General features: G+C 36.5%; 1 protein-coding gene across 4 annotated transcripts in view; it reads left to right on the top strand.

The window, feature by feature from the left end:
* SMPD3 (sphingomyelin phosphodiesterase 3) overlaps nucleotides 1-20,608 on the top strand; it is a 124,074-nt gene that overhangs the window by 32,561 nt on the left and 70,905 nt on the right. The window contains exon 1 of one of the 4 annotated variants that reach the window (XM_075101683.1): nucleotides 94-192. The exons of the other annotated variants lie outside the window; for them this stretch is intronic. The gene's annotated coding sequence lies outside the window, so the exon portion shown is untranslated. Of the gene's footprint in view, nucleotides 1-93; nucleotides 193-20,608 lie in introns of those variants that run through there. 4 annotated transcript variants of the gene reach the window in all.

The following is a 20,608-nucleotide window of genomic DNA, read 5'->3' on the forward strand; positions in this document are numbered from 1 at the left end:
TTGGTTATTGGTTAAAATCCAGAGTGATAGTAAACTTGAGCAGCAACTGCATAATTTTCTTCAACAGTTTCTTCTGAGGCACGGGCCAAGAACTGAGCGCTGACAAGATGTAAGAACAATAGCAGCAGCTGTTGTTCTTATATCCATTAACACTGATGGAAGCTTCTCCCTTCAATGGGGAAAAGATTGTGGGTAAGAACTTGTGGTAATAACTTGTAGTGACAGGATGCGTGTAGATGTTTAGTCTAAAAATTAATCAGAAATTGAAATTAAAGAGAGAATGCTTAGTCCGTGTCAGGCAGTTGATGCTCTATTTCTTTGCTGTTTCTTTTCTCCTCTGCCTCTGGTTTTAAAATGCTGCAGGGAAGGTTCAGAGTTTTCCAGACAGTAGGCTGAAGTAGTACCTGCCCTGAAGCAATTCCTTAGCTGTAGTTTCTGAGCCTTGGTCAGGGTTGGTGGATTCTCTTATTAGTATGTTAGGTGGAAGTTTGTTGTTCAGACTTAGTCCAAGCAGGAAGGGCTTAACTTACATAGTGAAGACGTTTTCATTATGCAGCTTCTTTTATAACTCTTTTCTATCTATGTGAAATGTAATGACTTCTCAAAATTGGCAGTCACCGAAAAAATTCTAATAAAAGGAACTTTGTTATTTTAACTATGTAATATACAGTTGGATTATTTTAGACACATACAAACCAATTTAAAATAGAAAACTCATAAGTGCTTTCACTTAAATCTATTGTTATTTATTGACTGATAGCTATGTGTGAATTCTTACATTTTTAAGGAGAAAAAATTCTTTCATGCTTTCAGTTATTAAAAAAATGTTTAATAATCTTCATTTGTTTGACTCAAAGTTGGCTCTTTTTATCAGAGATTTGCTGTCTTATATTTGAAAAGCCCATTGTTTGCCTCTGAAAGGTTCTTAATAGAGCTTTAACAGGAGACTAAATTTGAACAGCCAGAAATATTTTAATATAAAATTGGCTCATTCTCACTCTGGATTGCTTAAATTTTAATCTTCTGAACTGCAGCAAGAAACTTGAAGATCTATCCCCTCTCTATCTTCTGCAGCTTTAGCTCTTGAATTTATTCCCTACTACCACAATCCTGTCTGTGCTGCTGATTCTGTATCATCAGCATCATTATTATTTGTGTACTCTACACACCAAAATTTATTTCTGCATCTGTTTTAGGAAATCTGATTTCTTTTGACCTGTAGGGAGAAAATAATTATATACTTAGATATTTTACATACAGACTGTTCTAAAACTGTTTCAACTATTAGATTGTTATGATTCTTGTAATAACTTCTATTTGCTGAAAATGATGTTTACTTATTCCTCAGTAATTTTCAGTTATATAAATCTAATTGCTGGAGAGGACTGAAAGAAAGCTTGAAACATCAAACACTAACATTACATCTTATTAAGGCATGGATGTTTTTGCTCAGTTTCACGGTCTTTCATGTAACAGTGCATGAAGAATGAGGCCTAGGAAGCAGGCAGAGTTAATTGGGTATTTTCTCCTGAAGAAATTATACTTTTGTTTTATTCATGTATTTGCCAAAAATGGATAAGCACTTTTCTTGATGGCCCTAGCTAATAGTTTAAGGGAAGGAGCAAATGCTCAGGTTTTGTGCATGCTTCCTAGCTTGGGGGCCAGAAATATTGCAGTCATTTTATTGTGAACTGTGCTGAAACTAATCAGCTCAGCCCACAGAGGGTTTTCTGGATCAACTTGGATCATGTGGATCCAGCTCAGATTTCTCTGCATTATGCTCCTGGTACTGAGGTTTGCTTCTACTGTGCTCTAGCTCAAGGAGTGTTTTTATGCATGGGCTAAATACACTTACATTTATCCTTGTTCTCATTAATGAAAATACTTGAGACTCAATAAAACCCTGAATAACCTTGTCTGACCTCATAGTTGACCCTACATTGAGCCAGAGGTTGGACTACGGGCCTCCTGAGGTCCCTTCCAAGATGAATTTCCTGTGAGTATGGAGAGGCCACTAAGGACTTCAACACTAATGGGTGCTGAAACCTGTATGAGGGACAATTCCTACATTAATCTGAAAATGAACAAAACTTTTTTTTTCTTGAATAATGCTTAAGTGGGTTATGCAAAGCAAAAGGATTACTTAATTCAGGCAGGTACAGTGTCTTCTGAACAGACTTGATGCTGAACAATCCTGATGTTCAACCGAAATGAAGACAAGTGTATATGTGAAGTATAAATCTAAACTAGGTCTATTGGTCCAAATATTTGACTGTTCACCTGCTACTGATGACCAAGTACTTGATATCTGTGTTTTGCCAGCTGTTGCACAGTTGAGAAAAGCAGCAGTTACCGTTTCTCCCTAAATCCAGATCCTCACCTTGGCCCCAGGTGTTGAAGCCACATTAATAGGGAGTGAGGAAAGTACAGATTGAATGAGTTTGAGTGAGCCAGATATCAATATCAACGCTTAGCTGGGAGCATTGTTTGGTTATCCCTGAGGGTGGTTTCATGATACACTTTAGCCAATCTAATGTCACACTGCTGCTGCCTATGCAGGCTTGCCTTCCTGTTGCACTGATCCAATTCACCATTAGTACCAGCACAAAGTAGATGGCAGGAATACAGTACAGGGAGAGGAGACTGCCTTTTCAGCTGCAGCACTGAGCTGTACCTTCACAGAAGTTAGGTTCAGCTGAACATGGTAATGTGAACTCTGTAGTCTCCTCTGATACGCTTCCTACTCAGACTCTGCTTTGAAAGAGGACAGGATGTTCTCTCCTTAATATCTCTCAAAAATGCAAACCTCCATAATCTGCCATGCTGTACTTCCGTATTTGGAAATGTTGCAAATGATGATATAATTCTGTTACTTTGAGGGAAGGTGGGACCTCAGCTGGTGCCCCAGTTGTACCCAAAAGCCAGGCATTAGGCCTAGTGCCATGGTAGGGTGCTAAATACTAGCAAGAATGTTTTTAGTCCATTGACCCCTGGGTTATTGGCCCTGCATGTTTCTTCTGCACCAGATTCTATTGTGCATTTAAAAATCCAGGAGGATTTTTTTGCCAGTGACCTTCCCCTTCTACCATATCAAGGCAAGTGCTACAGGATAAACGCTTAAGGGTCTTTGTATCCCTTCTGTATTCTGGGCAAATACTTTTTTATATCCTCCCCCCACCCCCACCCCAAGAGGTTGAAACATCTGTGTAAATTAAAAATCTGATTATGCAAACTCTGAATCACCACCAGTTCCTACTGAACAATGTTGTAGACAAAGGGAATAGGCCTTTCTGTTTATTTTTCCTATATAACCCATGCATGCCAAAATATGGATTAATTGAAAACAAAATCATTCGCCAAATAGGATTGTTTTCCATTAATCTCCCACCTTAAGAAAAACAATTTTGAACCAAAATTAATGTAACTTTACATTTTTATATTTTCAAAATGAAATATTTAGTGTTTTAATTAAAAATTAAATTTTGCAGTTATTTTCTTGAAAAGTCCTAAAATCAAAATACAATTATTTAAAATTAAGCTAATGACTTTGAACCAAAATTAAGACAGAGGGGGCGGACACTTGGTTGAAGGTTTTCCACCATGAGGAAATATTTTGGTATTTTAGACCTTTAACTAAGAAAATAATTTCATACAGAGCTTTTCACAGGAGTTCACAGAATACAGAATCTTCAATGTTTTAGACTTCTTTTAAAACCTAAACCAAATGTATTTTCAGCTGACTGTGTAGCCATGATAAAGGTGAGATCAGTGTCTACTGCAATACTGAACCATGCCAAAGTCTTGCTTCTGGACACTTTATTAGTAGTTAAATCTTTTAGAGACTAGTAATTTTGACCAGTGTTGTACAAAAATGCAAGAAGGCAGTGTCTGCTCCAAAAATGTCAGCCTTGTCCGTTTAGGTTGGCAAGAACATGTGGCAAGGCAGGGGGATGGAGAGGGGAAAAATGATGTGTTGAAATCTCAGAGGCGGCTGTGAGCAAGAGCCACAGACAGAACCAGAATGAATCTGAACATTAGTTTAGGGATGTAACCAATCAGTTCTGAGTAATTGCAAGACTTGAAGTGGGGAGGGGGAAACAGATCTGCTCTTTCCCACAGGCTTTACACTGAATGCTTTAGGTCTCCTGTCACTTACATGGAGAATTGTCTCATCTTTCTTGCGTCACTTTGTGCTTTTTTTTAATGCAGAGTGTCTTTCAAATCCTATAGCGTGGTGGGGTTTTTTTGGGGAAAGGATATGTGTGTTTGCTTTCTTTGGGAAATACTGTCTTTTTACAAACTTATAATTACTTCTTTGCATTTAATTTCCATTACAGTTTGCTTCATTCTGTATTGGGTACTTTTTCCTTTTCTTTTTTTCTTCCTTTTTTTTGTTCCCTTGTATTTTTTTCTAATTTCTAGCTGCTACTGGGCCAGAATAATTCCTGATAACTTTTATAAGGATGTATGAAAGACAGGGTGTGTCCCAGATACTTCACGGTTTGAATAGGGGCTTTCCAAGGGAAAGAGATCAGAACGGTCCAAATAACAGACTTTGAAGCCAAAAACTGATCTTACATGAGTGTGGACAGCCAGCAGCTGTACCCACCCAGGCCCAAGGAAAAGAAAGCGCTAGACCAAAGGCACACCGTATACTGGGTAAGGTGCTTAGAGGTTGCCTAGAGGCTGTTTGCCTAGAGAGGAGAGGTTGCGTAATGGGGATCAGTCTCTCAGCAAGTCTGATCCCTTCAGAAATAAAACCTGGAAAGGAAATCTGTCCTTCATAATATGAAGGGCTTTGATAATGCTTTTAGGACTACAAAAACATATTGCTACAACTGCTTGCTTTACTGACATGAAAGGGACAGAAGTTTGAAACCCGTTTCATGAAAACCATTTCTAGATATTTTTGTAAACAACATAATTCACTTAGTGTGTTTATTTCTTCTACATTGTTTGAGGAGATTACTGTTAGGTTGCTTTCTTTTTCTGTTGAAGTTTTCCAGAGATCTTCACAATAGGCTTACAATTTCTAAGGATTTTTTTCTGTTTAGAAACCACAATGTTTGTGTATATAGTTTGTTTTTTTTTTTTAATCTCACAGGAATTCACAGACATTGTGGGCTCAAGTTAAAATAATCAGCTCAGCCATATTCACAGCCAACTGTAAAACTGCACTTGCAGGTGTTGCTTGTATAAAGCCAAATGTAATTGCTGGAGAAGTCAGCAGGAAATTGGATTCACTTCTATGTGAACCAGGTTCACAAATGGCTGCAGTGATTAGCAGCGTGACTTTTGTATGTCCAGTTGTTCCCCTGCAGAAAGTCTTAGAATGGTTCCAGAACCTGTCATCAAAAATTTGTCCTATTATTGCAAAGGTTGAACTTATCCCATGTAGAATGTACTTAAATCACAGTCAGTAGTCCCAAGCTTCTGATTTGACCAGTATATTAGCAACCAGCAAGGCTGTTTCCTTTGCTTAACCACAGGGTGCAAATCTCAGGTTTTTAACTGCTGTTAATCTGTTGTTGAATCCCACTGAGGAGAAAAGGTTGCGGCATAATGATTTCCAAATGGGTCTTTAAAATTAGAAAGCAATATGTTTATTGGGAAATATACAAAGTTCATGTTGTCTGGTATTAAATTTGAAAGTTTTGCATTAGAAATAGTTTGTGGAGCATTAGGTTGTCTACACTGCAGTACTCTTTAGAGTCAGAAATTATTCTTTTCAGGTACCGACAGCATAGTCATGGTTATAGGAGGGAACACCAAACTACTAAGGTTAGGAATGTTATTTGGTTTTGTTTTATTTTTCAAATCTTCTCAAGAATTTGGTAATGGAATGTGTTCTAGAATATTAACACATACAAGTAGCTGTTGAATCTTTATAAAAGTAGGCTTCTGGGAGGGCTTTTTTTTTTGTTTGCAAGAAAGCTGTTTATAGCTCTTGAGTTTACAAAGATTTGTGCATGTAAATTGACCTGCTGAAGCAGAGATGGGTATTTATAAAATAAAAATCTATATTAGTAGCACTGCAGAAACTTTTCCTTCCTTAAAGCCTTATTTGAATAGCCAGATTATTTTTACCTATTAATAATCATTCATATATTATTTTTCTCCCACTAATCCCTCACTAGAGGACTATTCCTACCTTTGGTATGCTAGCAGTAGTTGTTAAAAACAGTAATTTAGGTATGCAGGGCCTATGTGAATATTCACCTCTGTGATTCATATTGACGTTAATAGAATAACATAGCAAACTTCTTTAGGAGCCAGATCTTCAGTCCAGGGAAGCCAGGATATATATTCCCTGATAGATCTTGGAAGGTTCTGTCTTCTGATGTGATCAGCATTCATAGAGAGTTGCATGTACTCTGTCTTCATCAGTACAGCAGGAACTGGTTGCAGTCAAAATCTCTCTGCAAAACTACAGTAATTATCTGCACTGTTAGTAAGATAATGCGATGTGCTGAGCATTGTTGCTGAGAGAAGAGGGTGCCGACCACATTGCTGGGCATGTCCATAGCTGGCTGCTGAATGCAGGAAGAAAAAATGGATATTCTTTAAAAAAAAAAAAAGCCTGAAACTTCTGATGTGTGTAGAATGTTAAACATTGTTTAGGGATATTCATATTGAATAAACTTTGGAAACATAGCTGAGGTATTGATATTGTAAATAAATGAATTTTTGAAGGCTTTGGGAAGTTAATGAATTCTATGAATACCTGCAGATTTAGGATGCATCTGCACTAACTTTTTTCTGTGTTCTTACACAAAATGTTGAATCAGTGCCTCTGAAAACTAATAAGGAGAAGAGTATGTCTGTCTTTCTGGCTGGGTGCTTCAGAACAAAGTAGTTCAGAGGCACAATGAAAAGCAGTCATTGTTTTGTTTTCTCACTTTTGTGCTATATGTTCATTTACACAATTCAAATGGTGACTGGGTAAGACTATCCAGTCTTCTGCAGGGGATGGTGTGGAACTGCGTAAAAGGTTTCTGGCAAGTGTTCGTGGTAACTGTTGAACTTGGAACTCGGTTGTACATTCCATTTTGCTTATGCCACTTTTTTTACAATAAGTTTCTAAAGTAATTAGAGCACATTTTGTTTCAGAAATATTAATTGTAAAGCCCTGATTACTACTGACTGTGCATGAGGTACTCAGTAATTCCATGAATGCCACAAACCTTTCTCAGGCTTTGCCACAAACTTTCTCGTGCTCTGCTTACCTACAACTCTGAAAATACCATTGTTTGCAGCATAGTTCTTCTCAAGCAGAAATCTGCTGTGTTTCTCTTGCACTTTCCTCTTCAACAGGCATTGCTGAAATTCATGAAATAGTAAACATGTCTCATATCAATGATAGCAAAGCAAGCATAGCAGTGGTAAAAATGTATTTTTTGGTTGGGTTTGGGTTTATTGATTTTGTGGGTTTCTTTGTTTTAAGAATATTATAACTGGAAGATGTTGAAGTGTGGAACACCTCAGTCGTGGCAGAAATGAATGGCAGGGTAGAGTGAGTGATGCAGCTGGAGGTACAAAACAAATGTAATGCAATTTATTTGGCTTTTGTGACTTACACTCATCAGGAAAATCTAAAATATAGCATCTACCATGTGCTGGTGAACCCAGGCTTGGAAACATAACTTTTCATCACTGTTGGGAATACCATGCTTTATTTGATGGAATAGACTTGCCAAGAGCATGATGAGGATTGCTATGTCATTTTAAAGGTGCTTAAAAGATGCAGTGGGATAGGATGAGATGTGAGGGAACTCTCTTAGGGAAGTGGTTACTCTAAGTCCCAGCGATGCTAGACTGCTAATACCATCTGTTCCTTTATCTTCTGATTGTCTTAATTCTAAGATTTCTGTTTACATGGTTTTAGAAGCTGCAATACTTGAATATACAGGATCCTGTAGCTATAATAGATTTTTTCAATTTGGATGGGAAAATTATCCATGTACCATTAGCCAGCTGACTTTAAAGCATCATGAAAAGTGATTATTATTTTTTTCTAGTGCAGACGGTAGTATAACTCTCTTATGGTACATTTGATATATATTTACCGACTGGTATGCCTAAACCAATGACAGCATTTTCTGATTATATGCGTCCTTTCAGAGGGTTGTATGATTACAAGGCATAGGATGTTTGAGCAACTGGTGAGATATATATGCAGGGGATATTTATTTACTTTTGTACGTAAAATTCTGAAGCTTGGTACTGGATTTCTTTTAAATATCATTGCTTATTTTTATTTACAGTACAGTCTGTGTGTTTGGCATTTTTTCTAATAGCACCTGGTATACTAGCGTGAAGAGACAGCCGACAGCTTCTGCTCGTGAGTGCTGCAAAACCAACATTATGAATCCCTGAGAAATTACATCTATTTCTTTACTTGAATCTCTGTAATGTTTATTGGCTTTGTAGATGGGAATTGTCTCTCTCATTGCAGTTCCAGAATACAGTGAGATTTGATTATTGGTTTCAGTTTAAAAGGGAAGAGTAACACTAGAAGGAAGGAGTGCATTTTCTGAAGTGGAAGTAACTGTCTGTAGATAAGACTGGCAAATTACTGAAAGAATGGCATGCAGAGAAGTCAAAAATAATAACTAAAAGACTTAATAAAAAATATAATTAAACAAGATTAAAGGGATAAAATATCCAATGCAAAGGACTGGTAGTTTCTTTTACCCATGTTGGCAATAATAACTATAAATGTCTCATGTGAAGTCTCAGTCGAATTTAGACATTGACAAACAGTGCTGTTCTTTAAGTAGAATTTGCTAGGTACAGAAAACAAATTAAATTATTATTGTAAGACTAAACATCTACTAATATGTAAATCAGGTGATTTACGTATTCTGAGTGATTTTACATCCAAGATTCTGGAAGTCTTAGAATTCTCCAGTGTGAAGAATGAACAAATAAAGTCAACGTTTGTTCAAGAGTGAAAAGCATTCTCTCTGTTCTCCACATGGTTAATGGGCTGACTAAAATGGGTATGGCCTATCAGTTTTCACAACAAATATTCTTATTTGGAGCAGAAAGGTGAGGGCACCAGTTGCAGGAGAAAATTGGACTCTTCTTCCTGTAACTGTTTAGTAATGAATGATGACAGATACACAAAACTGACATTGCCCCTGTTGCTATGGTATTTCAATGGTAGAAATGCCATCTCCTTACCGTATTTGAGAATAATTTTGGATCCATATGTTTTGCTTGCTATCTCAGCATCCCACTCTTTTTACTGTGGCACTTTGTTACCCACTTATGAGGATGGACTTCCTGGTAATTTGTTTGAGTCAAAGAAATAAGTTCTGGAAAAGAGCAGCCATTTCCAGCTTGTCACATCTGACCTTTCAGAAGTTGAAGTTCCAATTTCCAATTTCCTGATCCAGATGGTTGAGGAAATCTTTCTAATAGAGTAAATCTCTACAGATGCAAACAGTTCATTAATAATTCAAATTGCCTGAATTAAGATAGTCATCCCATTCTTTATTCAGTGTTTGAATTAGCGTAATCTGATTTCCTTTATTTCCTGTACTGCCTTTACTAAATCTTATTTTGATATAGCATATGATTAGGCCATGCTATGAAATAACATGCTGGAAGGGGTTCTATTGAATGACTTTGGTCATAGTAATTCAGACAGTGAAGACTAGCATGTCTATGAAAATAAATCTTTACATATAAAACCCAGAAATGCTTACAAATAGCTTGTCGTATTGTATCATTACATGCAGTCATTTGCAGCCAGATATCAGTGTGATAGTCAATGTGGTCTAACAGTAATTTGGATAAGAAACTTCCAGAGATAACCAGGTCTTCTATTCAGTAGTTTCTGTATACCTAGTTTTATGTAATTTGAGCACTTCTTAAATATTAACTGTTCTAGCATGTAGTTTTAAAATTGTACCTGGTGTTCCGTCTTAAAAATGACGTAAAGTTATTGTTGTTGCAGTTTGATTTTTCTTAGTTGTGGAAAGAAATGGTTTTGTATGAGAAAGATAAGAACACACTGCTCAGTTCACTACTGAGATATATATGTGTAACTCCCATGTGACAAATACACCTGGATTTCTTAATGATTTAGGAAAAAACCACCCAATAACCCATGAAGCAAAAAGCAATGCAGGTAGCAAGAACCTGGTGATATGCAGAACAGGAATCTTTGTTCTGAATTTTAAAAGGATTTGGTTATATAGTACAAGCTTCATTATTTCACTGGTCCTTGCTTTCATAGATAACAAGAAGACATGGTCTTAGCCTTTAGTCAGAGTCTTAGCATGGAAAATGAACTGATGAATGTGCCTGAGCAGGGCTGCAGCTTTTTTTGTAATAGTTTCTAGAGACGTTTAGATCATCTTGCATTGAAATCCACATAGCTGTACTTCGCCTTCTGTCATTCTCATAGACTTTTCCAAAATGAATTTGAAGAAATTCTCTCTTGTTTAAGATTTATGTTCTCTTGCCTGTATATATCATTTTTATTAACTCTGAAATCCATTAATTTTTAAATTTAGCACACTATTCTGCATGTGGAACTACAGTAGCTATGGAAGCAAGTGAACACTGTCGCCTACAATTCTAACCTTTTTTTAAAAAATATTGATAATAGAAAAAGGCATACGTTTGCACCCAGTATTGCTTCAAGTTCTAAATTTGCTATTTCTAAATGAAAAACTTTTTTACTGCTAGTTTTTTTCAAGCTAGTCTTGCACTTCCATTTTGTGCACCAAAGGTGTCCTCTCTCACACAGATTGAAATGCCCCATCTGGTAGAGCAAAGGGTCACTAAAAATGCTAAATTACAAAAAGTAGTAGGTGGTAACATTAATTTCTGTAATAATATTTAAAGAAGATGCTTCTGGCCAATGGGAACAATATGGAGTTGAGTGGTATCACTTAAACTTCTTGGGAAAGTAATCCTAAATATTTTTTCACTCGCAGTGTGCCATGTAAGAGATTAGATGTTTAGAAGGGAAATTCATTCCAAAGCTACTGGACAGCTGCTGTTCAGAACTCAATGTCAGTGAGTCAGAAATACTGGTTAATCCACACTGAACAAGCCTGGAATCTGACACTACAAGAAACAGCAGAACCCTGCAGAGTGAGGCTTATGAAGCTGAACTGAGCTCAAGTGGAGGTGAAGGACCCTATTGTTCAATCAAGAAGAAAAGCTCTTAAATACTTATTTGGGTTCCTGATTGGCTTTTGACCGTACCTGCTTAATCAGTATGCTGCCAATAACCTTTACTAGTGAGAATTGGGCTCTCCAGAGAAGTGGGGATTGTAGGTACTAATAAGAACAAGCTTGCATATTTTTTTTCCCCTGGTATTAAAAGTGTAAATGCACCAGGCTGCTTCAGTTCTTTGTTTCATAAACATTTCTTTGAAGCACAGATAATAGCCCCCTCTTTTTTAGCTCTTGTTTTTGATAAAAGGATTTTCTTGTTTTAAAGTATTCATCATTTTGAAAGATGGGAAGTGTAGTACTCTGACTGATCTAGTGTTGGCTTACAATTGGTTGCACTCTGAGTTCTACAAAATAGAACAGTAAAGTAACAGTAACAGTATAGCATGAAACCCATGGATCGCTCCCTCTTGCATGCCTGCAGTCATTATAAATGCTATTTCTGCAAACATTAGGCACACAGCACTATGAATGACCAGGCATTATGGCTTCTCTTTGTCAGATAACAATTGTTAGATTATGTGAGCATGAACGTGGAAGTATTTGCACATCCACTTGTCCCCAGTGACAGTAGCCAAAGCGCTCTGGATGCTTTTGGCAAAGGGCAGCTTTATTGGTGGGTAGCGGGAAAGGACAGTGGTTTTAGACATCTAAGGTTTTAAAGAACAGGGGAGGTAAGGTGGAAGAACTAAGGCATGGGTGAGATCTTATAAGCAGCAAAGACACTTCTGTTAATTATATTGCTCTTCTCAATTTTTTAAAAAGCTGTAAGGAACTGGGAAAGAATGAACTTGCAATTTGATTAATGGTTGCCTAGACTTCAGTATGAAAAAAATGGATAAAATGCTTTTGAAATAGATTTGACTTTAAAAAAGAAAGAGAATCTGTTATTGCTCTCTTTTACATCATCATCTGGCAAATGAGATACTCTTTAGAAGAAGGAAACATAGTTGAGGTACCAATGTGACGGTATGTCTAGTTCACAGTCATAGAAATTCCCAGAAGGTATTGGAATCACGTTCTCTGTTTGTTTTTGCAAGAAGAGATGGTGATATCACTATGTGGTGGTGCAAAGAGGCATCACATATTATAGGTGCCTGGAATGCCTAGAGTATAATTTTGTTCAGCTCATTTTCTAACTACTGAGTAAAGCCTTGCATGTATAAAGGAGAAAGTTACATAAACCTGTAGATTGACAAGATTATTTAATTCGCTCAGTACTTGTCATGGGGATATATTATAGCCACTTACCATCTCCACAGCGTGTTCACTACAAGCCTTGTCTAATGAATTCTTGTATCTTTTGTTATGCACCGTGTGACTTTGACTGGGTCAAGTTAGTGTGTATTGTGCAAATGGAGTACAGAAAGGGGCAACACTAATAGGAAATTATTCACTTGGTAATTGAGGGAATCCTTGAGACACTGTTACAGATAGGGTTAAACTGTATGCATTGTGATTTCCAGACCTTTTTTCTGATCTTTTTCTAATATGTAGTGTTTCATTAGTGTGTAAGTTACTCTGCTGTGATAAAAATAATGGAAGTGTGGTATGTAAAATTGGGTCTAAAAATATGATGGCTATTAAGGTGACTTAGAGTTAAACTTACTTGAAAATCATCCTCATTTAAAAAAATAACTTTGAAATGAGCTGAATTACCTTTTAAAGACTTCTTTTAATTCTGATGACTCTTCTGCTTTTCTACTGAAACTGATAACTAAGGCACCAGAGTAAAAATGAAATTTAGCCTATTCTGTCTTTAATGTGACTCTGGTCAGAGTTTTGACTCTTTGTTTGGGTTTTTTGGGTTTTTTATGTGTGTGGGTTTTTTTTTTCCTTTTTTTGTCTTTTTTTTTAGATCTAAGCTTTGCTGCTACTTCTCCTTCCTGCAGGATTGGTTGTGTTTTCAGACAAACCCCTTCATCTCCTTTTTGCCCCAAATAAACAGTGCATCAGTCTAAATTTACTTCATCCTGAAGCGAACAAAAACCACGTATGACTGCTAATAAGGGGAAAAAAGAAAGCTATAGTGCCCACAGTTACCATGCCAACACTGTTCCCTGGGGTGTAGCCACACAGAGATGGATGCTGTGAAATTAAGCTCTGTGTGATAGGTAGGGAGGTACCTTTCCATGTGGCTGTGCACTATTTGAAGCTTTCATGTACATTATATTTTACCATTTGTATATTTAATGTTATGTATTAATCTGGTCTTTCTGTTGTTCCCTTCTCCCTCTGTGTGCACACACTAGTTTCCTATTTTTGTGGGGTGTGAGAAAACTTGGCATTTAAAAAAGTACAGTGTATACTAAGTTCCATGAAAAAGGAATTATAAAACAGATGTGATATGATGAAGAAAGAGTAGCTTCTGACTCGAATTCTGCTTGCCATCCAGTTGTCTCTGTAAAGTTGCTGGAGCTGTACTCTGCTCTCATTTACTTTGGATGTGCACAGTCTATTTGTGGTGGCGATATGGGGATAAGCAAAATGTTTCACAAGGGGACCACTAGTAAAACTAACACATGAGAGAGTGGCACAAGACAAAATTTACTTTGTGTTTCTGTGTTTGTATGTGATTTTTCTTTAGGTATTTGTCAAATATCAAAGACGAACCTCCTTTTTCTTTATATTCTAGATGTGTTTACGTAACGCTGCATCCTCCTTTGGATTCATAGCTTACTCCTCACTACACAAGTACTCCTTCCTTAGATTCAAGAAAAGGGATCTGTTCTGTATTCTCCTCTCTCCTACCCTGTATTTGTGCTTTCTGCGTTGGGGGAGATGACAAGAGATTAGGGAGTATCATTCTCAGTAAGGTTTTAAGCAGGTCAAAAATCTCAAAGGCCTTCACAGACCTTGATTAGAGCTGTATGTTACAATTTTACAATGGTGTCCTGTTTGAATATTTTGATTTAGTGACTGCTTTGGAAAGCACCTTTTAATACCTTCACAAACTTACTTCTTGAAGCAAATCCTTTTTATGAGTTAAAGAGCTCAATTTTTTTTGTTGTTTTTCAGCCCCCCACTCAGGAATACATGCAAAGTAAAGACAGAGCTGTTTATAACATGGTGAGCTTGCCAGGTTCACTTAAACTTTCTTGGAAGACTGTAGATTGGTTATGTAAGCAGAAATTCTGTGGGATATTTTACTAACACTTTTTCAAGTCTCTGAGAGGTTACTTCGTACACTAGAAATGCCAGTCTTGAAGATTTGGACTGAAAGCATCATAATGCTCACGTGGCTCGAAAATTTAGTAGTCTGTTTAGATTTTTCTTGGGTCATATTAAAGAAAACAGTCTTTAACTCAATAGCAGCTAATTAAAAATATCTAAATTGCAATGTTTTTGAATACTGATTTTTGCAAAAGGCACAGAGCAACAGCGTGAAATGAATTGTAACTGCACTTATATAATTTCCCAATGAGGTTTCCTTCCTTCCAGACCACAGTTACACTAAGAAATGTTCAGCACAGCAGCAAGTGCACCTCGTCAGTGTTTATTATTAAACATTGAAAACACAGTGAAAACATAAGATCTCAAACAAAAAGGTAACTAAATCTATTACTGTTAGTTATGTTGAATTATAAGAGGGGTTAATATATATTGCAATGAAGTTTTAAAGCTGATCTGCTAGTAGGTAGAGGCTTATCAATCCAAAACATGTGGACTGTGGTTTAGATCTACTGGGTGCAGCTGTGTATACTGGAGACTTATGAATTAACGTTTAAAGATAGCTAAGATACTAATGCATCTGACTGTCCTGTCAACCAGTAGTTTCTTCTGGGAGTGTTTTTCTGAGATGGCAGCCAGAGTTTCATGTATTTAAGTCTTTATATTGCACCAGGCGCAATGAAGTTGTTCTTGATGTCTGCAAGCATCATGTTAATGAGGCTGAACTATAGAAGGGGGGATGGGTGCAGAAAATCTAATTAGAAGCTGCTGCATAACAGCTGTTATATCAACACATTGTACAGAGAGAGAGACAATACACAGATGACAGACTCTAATCTTGTATGATATATGTATATTTTATGTGGGATGCACATAATTGACTGTCTTGGATATATGTCTGATAGATACAGTCTGTCTTAGCTTACTGTGCAAATAAAGCAGTCCATTTTCCTCTGACCCCATATGCTGTATGAACTCCTTCAGCAGTTGAAGCTGGCTCCTTATTTGTCCAAAAATTTGACTGTGAAAGCATGGGAGTTGTAATTCTGACCCAACACAGATTTTCACAGCCCCATTCCTTTCCTATAAGAAGTATGAATGAAGCTGAGGGGAAAGATCTGGAGCTCTAAGTTATTAGAACTTACCTTTTTCATATTTTATAGAATTTCCCTGAACAGATTATAATTTTTAGGTTGTAGCCTGTAGGGATTGCATATTGATTAACTGTATAAATGTAATGAACTTTTCACTTGATGAAAATGTGCATAAGCACACATCAACTTTGCAGAATTTTTCTTGTAACCAAAGAAGCCTTTGGCTTTAATATATCATCAAGTTTGGATTTCTGTTGCTCTTTTACCAACTGAATTGCTAAGGCCAAATTCTGCAGCTGGAACTCAAATCAAACTTCTGTTGCCCCATGGAATGACCACATGACATTATTATTGAATGTCTGCTGCTACTATATTAAAAAGAATTCTGCTATTATGTTTGTGACCCAGCTTGGAGAAAGACACTGTTTTTAAAAAAACATTCATTTGGTCATATTAGCTAATGAACTGAGCAGGCCTCAAATGTAATAACTTTGTAAAACAATATGTATAAATTTACTTTCTGTAGAGAGTAATGCAACTTTTGCAGCTACTTTAATGGGTAGAAGCCAGGCAACAGCAGGACATGGCAGCTTGATGAGTCATGTGTACCTGAAATTAATCTGAAACTTCCAGCCATAACTAGTGCTTAATACAAAGTTTTTAATTGCGAATCACAGGAAATCAGCTCCCAGAGGATACTTTAATCTTTACATCATGCATTGTCAGGCAGAACACCTGGAAACATGATTTAAGTGGTAACTGTATGCACTACATCTATCTACCTTCCACTACACAGGAAATGAGCTTGGTATTCTGATGCATAAGTGAAGACATGCCTCTGAATTAAAATCAGATTTTTTGAATGCGGAAATTAACCGCCTGATTGAAAGTGTGCCTCACAAATATTAACTCTAACTGCATTGTAAAAATAGAAAGCATATTACAACATCTAGTTAATGAACAGATGCCTTGTGTTTAGCATGTGGCATCCTTTATCCACTCCCATTTTCTTCAGGAATGTTTTCAAAGATTATCACTTCACTCTTCCTGTAGTGGATTCATTTGTCAAATAAAGACCAGAACCTTGGAGTTTGCAGCTTGATCCTAGCATGTTCTTGTGTGCTAATCTCTATGTGCTGAGCTGCTTTCAGGCTTAAATCCTGAAAGATGTACTTAAAATGGAGATTGTATGCTACTAAATAAGCCTTGATTTGCAAAGGATGAGTAAAGGAGAAAATCACAGTCAAAGAATGAGCTAAAAAGGAGCTGGACGCAGTTGATCATAATCCAGTGCTGGCAGTAGGGATTATATTAAAAATGTTACCAGTTGTTAAACTGGCAATGGGTTGCTTGCATAGGAGTCACTTTGAATTTTTAAAGGCAGGGCAGCAGTGTTGTGTGATTAGGACTTCCCAAGATGATAGTAAAGTCTGTTGAGTATACCCATGCAATTCTAAAATCTAAGAATAAAATTCACCTCACTTAATTACTGCCCAAGCAAAAAAGCTGGAGTTGAACTATATGTCTGAGAAAATAATTAAGATGTCTATAATGTGCTTGTAATTTCTGGTATCAGGGGAAAGTAGTTCTGAGTTTTCCTATGATGCTGCCTAACAGGTCTCAGTGCTGCTTGGTTCCTTGCTTTTGCTGTTAGGAAAGCTGGTTGCTTCAGCCCTCCTGGCAGATCTTGTTAACTGTTGACAAAACAAAAAAAGCCTGAACTGTCTAAATGTCATATGCTGATGTTGGTACTGGTAATGAGGTAGTTGTACTTAATGAAGCACCAAATTCTTCAAATTAATTGTTTATTGTTTCTTTTTGAGAGACATTATTTTAATGCCAAACTTAAAATTTCATTTTTGGTAATGTTAGTTGTCAGAGTACTTGGAAATGCTATGTAATTGTCACACTTTAATGCTGTTTTACAATAATGCTGTTGAACATGTTTAGCTATGAAGAGTGTAGTCATAGTATTGAAGAATTAAAATAATGTTAATGCAGCTCATCTTGAAAAAATTTTATATACAACAGTATCAGCATAATCTATTGACACATTGGATAGCGTTGGTCCTAACAAACAAGTAATTTCAGTGTGTTATTCATAGCATGTTTATATAATAAACTTATTAAACTGGAGCTTTATATAACAGTCCATTAAAATATACAGCAATTAAATTAAATATGAGTGAATGTACTGGAGAAAGAGAGAAGGAAATACATAAATAATGAAAGAATAGTGGCAGTAAAAGTAATATTAAATTTGGATGGGAGAGCTGCTGAGATAAAAGGATGCAGAATACAAGGTGGTCAATATAAGTAGATGAGCAGTTCAAGTGCAATCACTTATGGTGTCTTCAGCGTAAAAAGACCAGCAGATATATGAGATGTTGTTAGACATTCTCTCTTTTGTTTAGGGATTCTACACTCTAAAACACTTCAGTGGTATGTGTAAAAAGTGGCTATGCTGGTGACCTTTGAAAGAATAGACAACATTTGAGCTGAAAACTCTATGCCAGGGTTTTGTTTCACTATTATATGGTAAGGTACCAAGGAGAGCTTACACTGTGGGATTTTTCTGCTTTATTTGCTTATGCTTTTATGTTACAGTTTTTTGCTTATGCTTATACTCTTATAGTTTTATTTTCTTTGAAGCTTATGTTGTGCAAGTGTTTGCATGCTCAAATGGGCATCCAGGCATGTGGGGTTTAGTAATAATAAATAATAATAGCATTTCACCCCTTTTGTCTGTACTGTGATGGCACCGTGTGTTCCATTAGCGCTCTGATTGCAGTGCTCTTGTCAAGATTCCTGGTTTTTGCTGCTGGATTCTGAAAGCACTTGATCAATGGATCTTGGAAACGTGCTGAGCTTTTTCTGCCAAAGCCTTTCGCACTCACTGTCAGCAGGTGAAATTTTTAACAGTTTGATCCTATATATAAATCACTAAAATAGAGCTGGAGGAATCAGTAAATGTTTAATATTTTTATTGAACCAGAGAATCAGGAATCTACATGTAAACAGAAATTTTCTGCAGTATTTGTTTGTAAAGCTAGGTGAATAATACAAGGATCTCAATAGGACACTGAGTGCTTTTCTTTGCAGTCAGTAAATAAAAGTATCTTTCTACTTTCTGGAGAACTCCCTGTAATGTATAGCCTGCACCTACCTAATTTTTTAACTCTTAATTTTATGTGGTATATTTAACCAGCATTGTTTCTCCATTCTGTGATGACTATAGTCATAAATTGATTCTGACAGGCATTACTATTATTGGAGGATTCTAGATGATCTGTGGCTTGGCTTGAATGATGTGGGTACAGTGTGTCATACAAAGACATTTTTTGTCAACTGCTAAGTTCTACAATTCAAATCCAGGTTTTAGAACTGTAGAATCTCCCCTAGATATCAGTCAGACTTTGTTGTCTTCCTTTGCTTTTTTTTCCCATCTTTCCCAAAGCTGTCCTTTTGTTCCTTGAAAGTCTCACCCACGATGCTGAGAAAATCTTCCAATACCACTATTTAGAGTAACCTCTTATGTTCTGTAGTGCTTTTCACATTTCACTGGAACCCTCACCCCCACCCCCCGCCCTGATTTCCCTGTGTTTCCTACTCTTCTTAAATGTAACTGAATAAACTTAAGATTTGTATAATGTACAAGAACTAACTTTGTTTAGACCTTCTTCACAGACTGTTAGTCTGAGTACTGAAGTTGATGTAGCAATTGAGTAGTGATTGGAGGAAAACTTTGAATTCACCAGTTCACTGAAATATAATAACTTGTCAATGTGTTATAATAATTACATGATCTCAAGCTCAGTCTTAGCTGCATGTTTGATAAGTCATTAACTTATCAATCATGATCAATCATGAACTATGACAATGAGAGAATAAGTAACAGGTTATGTGGTGAGAGAAGCTTGTTAACCCCAAGCTGGATTTTGAGTATTTAGCTGTTACACTTATCAGTGTATGTTGAACCCACTTGAAAATGTTGAATGAATTAATTAATTTTGAGATGGGTTAAGAAATGTCTTTCAGACAACAAAAAAAGACTACTTAAATCCATTTATTAAATTTTATAATTTTGTGGTTCAGACAATGTATGAATTAAGTTGTAGAAAATGAAGTTATATAATGAATTTTCTACTCATTATTTTTCTTTATCAATGCCAAAGGATATTCTTTACTTATCATTTCAGACTTCTAAAAATTTTAACTTGAAACTCATTCTTCGTGATGTACTGTATAATTCTGAAGTATGTGAAATATAGCATAACTTAGCTAAAAATTTGTCAGTTTGTGTGTTACCTTCATAATTTAGAATGTAATCTGATTTCTTTATAACCACTCCTTATGCAGGTCCATGCATGTTATTACTTTGGCTGTTCAGTTAAGACAAACTGGCAAGGTTTGGTAAACATGCTAACTACTAATATGATTTTTTAGTTTACATTGTCATAAGAAAGAAGCTAATACTGGAATGAATATGCTGGAAAGAAGATGAAAAAGAGGAAATTTTTCTTTCAAAATGTCAAAGTTATCAAACTTAATGGGGAAATTCTTGCTGCAGATAAGTGTTGTGGTTTTGGTTTTTTTTTTAATACCTAATGTAGATTTTAATTCTTCAGGGTATACAACTGACATGCAATCCATTCCATTGTACAGGAAATTTGGTGACAAAGTGGTCAAAACTTTCAGCCCTGTATTATTTCTGTCACCAGTCCTGCTAGGCCTCATGGAGCTAAACTACTCTTTTTTCTAGAGCTGTTGTGCAGCACTGGGAGAAACCTATCAACGTATGAAAAATTGTATGATTTCTGCTTTCTCCCACCCTTCGCAAGGAAGGAAGTCAGAGGCATTGCCCTGGTTACAGCCTTTGCTGTAGCTGTGGCAACCCACTCACCTGGTATTGAAAGTGGATACACTTCTGCAAGCCATGATTTGCAGTGATGCAACTTATTGCAGTTTCAGATGGGTGCAAACAGTGCATGTTTGGGGGAGTTCTTGCGTTGAGGAAAGCAGCATACGGTCCATAAACTCAAGATGTGCCTGACACTGATGTTTGAGGGCACTGGTGAGGAGAGAAACCAAAGACTAACAGAAGTCTGTAAGAGTAAGAAGCTCTAGAATTGTTAGCCTCCGGTAAA

The sequence above is a fragment of the Phalacrocorax aristotelis genome, chromosome 8 (assembly GCF_949628215.1).
Source record: "Phalacrocorax aristotelis chromosome 8, bGulAri2.1, whole genome shotgun sequence".
Lineage (NCBI taxonomy): Eukaryota > Metazoa > Chordata > Aves > Suliformes > Phalacrocoracidae > Phalacrocorax > Phalacrocorax aristotelis.